The following is a 7,699-nucleotide window of genomic DNA, read 5'->3' as shown; positions in this document are numbered from 1 at the left end:
TAATATATGACTACCCTATCCATGGGCTCTCCCATGTCACCAAGTAGCTTCTGAAACCAAGCTACCTCACAAGCTACCATAGCAGCACCCCTATACTCTACCTCTGTACTCAACAAGGCAACTGTTGGCTGCTTCTTACTGCTCCAACTCACAACAGCACTCCCAAATGAGAACATAAAACCACTGGTATCTCCTGTCTACAATACTACCGGCCCAATCAACATCTATGTACCCATGCAACTGTATCTCCGAACCAGCCTCATAGAAAAGTCCATAATCAACTGTGGACTTTATGTACCTAAGGATCCATCTAGCCACATCCAAGTGTGGCTTCTTTGGGGCCTCATAAACTGACTCACAAAAGTCCGACAACATAGCTCAAGTCTGACCTTGTAATGGTCATGTAGATCGAACTACTTACTATGCGCCTCTATGTAGTGGTCCTCCAAAAGCTCACCTGTATCTGCGAGAAAGCTTTGTGTTCTACTCCAATGGCACTAAAATAGGCTTACAGCCTGTCATACCATACCTAGACAACATGTTCAAGCCATACTGCCTCTGAAAAGCAAAATGCCATGAGGTGATCTCACCACCTCTATGCCCAAGAAATACCACAGCTCACCCAAATCCTTCATCTCAAACTTCTACTTCAAAAGCATCCTGACATCATGTATGTCTGCATCACTATCACCCCAGTGATAATCAAGTCATCCACATAGATGACAAATAGCATGATCCCTCTATCTATCTTTTTCACATATAGTGAAAAACCTGCATTGGATATCTGAAATCCAATGGTAACAAGATACTCTCCGATCTTGTTTGACCATGCTCTGGGTGTCTGCTTCTTCAAGCCATACAAGGCTTTGCATAACCTGCACACAAAATCTGGATGTGCATCACTCTCATAACCTGGTGGCTGCATCATGTACACTTCTTCTTGCAAATCACCATGCAAGAAAGCATTGTTTACATCTGTTTGATGTAGAGACCAACCCTTCGCAGCCATAGCAATGATAGCTCTCATGGTTGCCATTCTTGCAACAACTGGGCTGAATGTCTCCTCATAGTCTATGCCATAAGTCAGCGCATAGCCCTTGGCAACCAATCTTGACTTGTACCTACTCACTGAACCATCAGCATTGTGCTTGACTTTATACGCCCACTTACATCCAACTGCCTTCTTTTCCTTAGGCAAAGGCACTAACTCCCATGTTGCATTTGCATCCAATGCTGCCATCTCCTCATCCTTGGCATCTTCCCATTTCTTATTTCTAATTTCCTGCTCAAAGCAAGTGGGTTCAGCCTCCTGTATTGCTTTTACCATGTAAGCATAATGATGGGCTGTATATCCATCATATCTCAACCTGTCAATAGGGTATCCAACCCTTGTAGACCTGCGTACACCTAGATCACTACCAGGTGTCCTCAAAACAACCATGGTTCTCCTTACACCAGAAGTAACCACATAGATGGAATTCCAAAATCCTCATCAAGGCTCTGCTCAGAGTCACTAGAGTCAACATCCACATATGAGTCACCTGCTCTGATAGATCAAGCACAAAAGGTTGATCTACCTTTTCCTTCCCTTTCGGTGATACATGTGTACTTGCATCATTCCTAAACCTGCCTGACCATGGGCTAACATTGGATCCACTACTTGAGGACTTCCCAGGTCCACTTAGCACCTGTGTGATTGCTCCTCTACATGTGGTGCAACATCAGCACTTCTTACATCTACATCTTCTGTTGCCTTCACTACTGGTGCATACCAACTACTCATCTCATCGAAGACAATATCTCTGCTTACTTGCATCTCACGAGTGGTAGGGTTATAGCATCTATAACCTTTTTGCTCCATAGCATAACCAATGAAGATGCATTTCTCTGCCTTTGAATCCAACTTTGTTCTCACTTCATCAGGAACATGTACATATGCAATACACCCAAACACTTTCAAGCGAGACACATCCGATCTTATGCCTGTAAACTTTTGTTCAAGAGTCATACCATGAACAACTGCAATGGGTGTCATGTTCATAATGTACACAGTAGTTGCTACTGCTTTTGCCCAAAAGTAATGTGGCATATTCTTTTCAGCCATCAAGGCACGTTCCACTTCTGCAATGTGCCTGTTCCTCCTTTCTGCAACACCATTCTCTTGCGGAGTGTACCTGCACATAAACTGCCTCTTAATTCCCTGCTTTCTCAAGAAACTGAGCTCATTGGAGAAATATTCTCCCCCACCATCTGATCTTAGGCATTTTATTTGCATGCCTTTTTCCTTCTCGACCAAGGCTTTAAATCTCTGAAAGTGAGCAAATACCTCACTTTTCTCCTTCATGAAATAAACCCACACTTTCCTAGTGTGGTCATCAATGAATGTAATATAGTATCTGCAACCTGCAATTGTTTGTAGTCTTGGTCGGTCCCCATACATCTGAATGTATGACATCAAATGGCCTTGCACTGCATGCTTTTCATGTGGGAAAGCATGTTTGGCCTGCTTACTAAGTTGGCATGCTTCACATACCTTATGCGTACCGTCAACCTTAAACTTTGGCAAACCTACAATATTTTGGGCCTACAACATAGACTTCAGATGCTGTACATTCACATGACCAATGCGCTTGTTCTATATGTCAATATCTTCAATGACACATGTTCCATGCGCAAACATGGCTGCCTTTATCTCACGCATGTTCACATCCAAAGTAAACATCCTGCCATTTCTATTACCCTTTGCAAAACCAAGTGACACTTATTTTTGAAGTCTTCCACAAAACATCCGTGAGGATTAAACCTCACTTCAGACCTTCTGTCCAATAGAACCCAGGTTCTTTGTAATATTCGAAACATGAAGTACATCAGCCAAGTACTTCATTTTGCCATCCTGCATAGACAATGGCACTTTACCAATATGCGCAATGGGATGCGCAATATCATCACCTGTTTCTACATAACCTGTTTTTTCCATTTTTTGCATATCTCTAAACCACTCAACATGACTGGTCATGTGGTTAGAGGTGCTAGAATCCACATACCATATATCTTGAGATCCTAACACATTCCCTGTTATGAAACTAAGCATGTGCTGCATCACAAACAAATGCTCACTTCTGTCATCACCTCCATGTTTGCTAGATGATGCATAGTTACCTTGCTGCAACTTCCCACTTTTAATGTCATTCTGCTTTTTGTAGCAGTCCTTTGCCATGTATCCTGGTTTGCCACAGTAATAGCACTCTATGCTATTTGCATTTTGAATTCTTTGCCAACCACCTCGGCCTCTTTGGCTCCCCCTACCTCTAGACTGGCCTCTTCCACCTGTGTATGATTGCTGCTATGAATCATTGGACTGTTGTTGTTCAGAATTCTGATTTCCTTGTCGGCCACCACCTTGCCCTCAACCAGCCTCTACCTCTACCTCTACCTGAATTAGAGTAGAAGGCCTGTTCCGATGTGTTATTGCTTTGTGAAGAATAATCCTCACCTAAAGCCTTTTCTTCTACGATCAGCATAGATATCAAGTCCCAAAAGTTGGGAATATTCTCCCTAACTGCAATGGAGGTCTTGAATGGCTTGTACTCTTTGCCAAGCCCATTCAGACACACACTCACCAAATCATCATCCTCCACTAATACATTGATAGACCCAAGGGATTCAATAATGCCCTTGATCTGTAAGGCATATTCAATGATGGACATGCTTTTCTTCTCCATAGTATGCAACTCTTGCTTCTTTAACTGCAACTTCCTTACCTTTGTGTTAGTCTAGAACATCTACCAGATTCTGGCATGCAACTGCTGGAGTGTTTGCATCCTGTATGTGTCCTATCATAGTGTCTGTGTGACAGTAATTGAAAGCCAGTACATGATTTTTCTTGCACCCTAATTCCAATCCTTGAATACCTTTATATATGTAGGAGTGGCATTCTCCTTAGATAACTCTGAAGGCTTCTCATTGTCTCCTTCTACATAATCCCAAAATCCTTTACCCACCATTTGGAAATTGGTCATTCTGAACTTCCAACAAGCATGGAAGTTATTCTTATCTAGCTTCTCACTAACAATCTGATTGATTCCGTCAGACCTATTTTCCTACAGCAATCAAATAACTTGTAAACAGACAACTTCTATATACAACCTGTAATACAGCAGTATCTCTTGGAATTGCTGCAGCACAGCAGCGGTACTTTAACACGGCCTGTGTGTCACCAAATATGACCAGAGTACATGTACATACACCCAGTATCAACAATATATGTGCAAACCCTGTCTGCACTTCCAAAATGCACTGCTGCATTGTAATAACCAAATTTCAAGTAGAAACATTTCTCTACCAAAACTTCCAAAAAACTACTGAAAATACCCTGCAGTGACGAAACGGGGCCCGAAACACGAATCTGACCCAAAAAATGTTATCCATTATTAGGATGGTATACCTGCCCTGTAGCTCCGCTCCCATGAAGACGTCTCCTCAATCGGAGATATGTAGCTCCTAGATCTACTAAGGGGGTGTTGTACCTAAATCAAGAAGGGGAAAGAGATGATGGTGCTCTTACCCATGTAGTACTGCTTCCTTCCTTGCTTGTTCTTGCCTCTTGCTTGCCTCCTTAGCTCTCACACGAGCCAGGCTCTGATACCATAAAGAGAATGTCGGGGAGAGGGAGAGCTTCAAATCCTAGCAAACAAGCAAACACACACACACAAGAGAGAGCAAGACGACACAAGAGAGAGATGGATAGCTGAATTTTCTTCTATCTTCTTCCTCTCTACTCAACCAACATAACATAAAGATAAGAGTACACACTATATGGGTTAGTACTCAACTACTACAACATACAAGGGTCAGTCCATAATGTGAACCTGACTAAATGAGCTGGTGCAATAACTATGCCAGTCTCTAGTAATCCAAAATGACTATCACACAGCCAGTCATCCCACTGGCCGCATATCACCCATAATCTCACCAACCATGCCAGTGGTGTAGATGCAGAAGCTATCATCCAGGTGGGTCATCAATGTCCGCCGTAGCACTAGTTGAGCTCGATATCTCAACATGGAGTAGGTAGACTTTACTCTTAACCACCCTCTCCTAACATTGTAAGGCTCGAAAAGGCTTAAGATTAGTATCGAAGATTAGTATCGATGGCCATGGGAAGTGGAAAAACTACATAGCAATATTTAGTATCTTTATGGGTTAAGCCTACACCATGGATGGTGGCATTAATTACAATCATGGATCTACATGATCATGTCATGGCGCTAACATATACATGCTTATATAGATACACATGGCCAACCCCTTCTCCACACAATTCATATGTCATTTTGTGAGTTTACTCCCTAGCATCTACTAGTATTATCTAATTACTTCCTAGTTTCTACTAGTATTATCTAATTACTTACTAGCTTCTACTAGCATATAACGTCTATCTTAGCAATTCTTAATCATCCACCGAATCTCCCTTTAATAAAGGAGCACATGGGGTGGGACTTTTCCATGTATATCACTTTAGTAATACAATATTCTTCTCTATGTTTTTGTGCAATTTGAGTTTTTAAGTTTTGTGATGTGAAAGATCCTACTTTCTTATATACCCTGCACATTGTGTATTCCTACTAAGTCGATACAAGAACTTGCTTAGGGTTCTAATCTTATGATCCTTGAGATAAGTAGGCCAGAATTAACGAGGGAGGTTATCTCAAAGAAATAGATCGTGAAATTGAAGCCCTTGTGAATGTATGTCCACTGTCAAGAAATTAAATAGACATTTATAATTACACATTTAGTACCTTTTCAAATTTTCCATTTTATGTGAGGATGAGAAATAAATGGGATGCTTGGAATGTGTGGTTCACCTTTGGTTGTGGTGATGGGTCGTGACACATTCTTTATAATAATGAACATTTGCAATGCCCAATCAATCATGGAAATCATGGGTTATAGCTTGTGGAACCTACTTAGAATGTGTGGTTCACCTTTGGTTGTGGTGATGGTCATGACACATTCTTTTAATAAAGAACAAGTGCAATGCCCAATCAATCATGGCCTAGAATTTGTGGAACCACTATGCCCAAAATGATGTTTTCTCTTACTCAAAAAACAAACATAAAATTATGTACGAACTCTGTACATTGGATAAACAACTTGGAACACCTGGCTTTGTACTTGTTGTTGATACTTATACTCATGCTGGCACCAAAATACTCTACTTGGCTCTCAAACAGGGGATGGAAACTTGAAGCACACGCTCGTTTAGTGGCCTACTCCATGATGACGTCCTCTATGCTATAACGTTGACCATTAATGAATCCATATTTCATCATATTATATATTTACGCTTTACAAGATATATCCCCAGTGATATAGAATGTCATGATAAAATCAATATGATTATTGATATCTAAAATTATAATAAGAAATCCAACATCTAAGGTATAAACAGCTGGTTCAGTCAGATCAGTCGACATAGGCTCAACTAGGTGTTCCGGAAGATGCTGGGGTTGTAAATTTTAGTTTAGCTGATACTGGAGGATAATAGAGGATCTTGGAGGACTCATATTGGGCTAAAGTCCGTGTCAGCATTCTGGTTTGGTTTACAGTCAATTGTGTCAGCCCGAGAGGATTCTCGTCAAAACTGGTTGTTAGCTGACATCAACTAAAGCATTTTGGCTAAAGGACAGAGGTGTTGGAGGTATGATCTGACCTAGGAGAACAGCTAGAGGAATTAGTGGAGTTAGACTAGAGTGTGTTAAAGTGTCTAAAAGTGTCGGCTACAGGGTTGAGGATAGGAGCAGAATTGACTGGTGCCCTAGGAACTGGGATTTTAATGTCCCTCAATTCTGACCCCTTTAGATTTTCATCTTGTGTGTCTATTGGTGGTGTTGTAGAGGCCTTCTCCCAAGCTGCCCTCACACGTAATCCTTGAGCTTTTTATTCAAATGAAGGTAAGAAATTTCTTCAGCAATTCATGGAAGAGTTTGACGATCGCAGACACAATGCAACCCACCTAGTAATAATAATAGATAAAATTACAAGGGCTATCCAACCACCACTTTGGAGCTAGCAATGGTCCTTTCAAAAAAACATAGACAACAATGATGGCAAGTAAAAAAAATAGAGAACAAAGATAGCAAGTTAAGAAAATTAACTGTATATAAATAATTACTTTTACCATTGCTTAACCATGCTCTAATAAAGAAGCAATATGACGCAAAGAAGCCACACCAAATGGAGCCCCACAATAGCAGGGAGGAACCTCCATCAAAGCCTACTTGTAGGGATACAAGAAGAAACACATAGTTTACGACATATCATGTATGCCAAATGAAAAAAACAAATACATAGGGCACACGACAAACTTGACAAAATGAATCAAACAATATGCAAAATCACCACTAACAAAAATGATCGAGGACATTGAAAGAAACAAGCCCTTTCATCATAACTTTGAAACCATAATTTTAGAGACAACAGATAACATAGGCAAGGCAAGAACATTCGGACAAAAATATTATGAGTCACAATTTTAGAGACAAGCCTCCTACGCTATAGCTCATCAATAGAGCCCTTACCTCCTTGCATGGAGGTTGAGGGTGTTGCATGACAAATGAAGATCAATGCAAGGACGCAACAAAAAAAGACACTTAGGGCTCTTGTAAAGAGTTCCAAGTTGTAGATGAATGTGGGAGTG

This window comes from Cibotium barometz, chromosome 52 (assembly GCF_041138505.1).
Source record: "Cibotium barometz isolate CiBa-2024 chromosome 52, ASM4113850v1, whole genome shotgun sequence".
Taxonomy (NCBI): Eukaryota; Viridiplantae; Streptophyta; class Polypodiopsida; order Cyatheales; family Cibotiaceae; genus Cibotium; species Cibotium barometz.
This window is presented reverse-complemented; position numbering follows the sequence as displayed.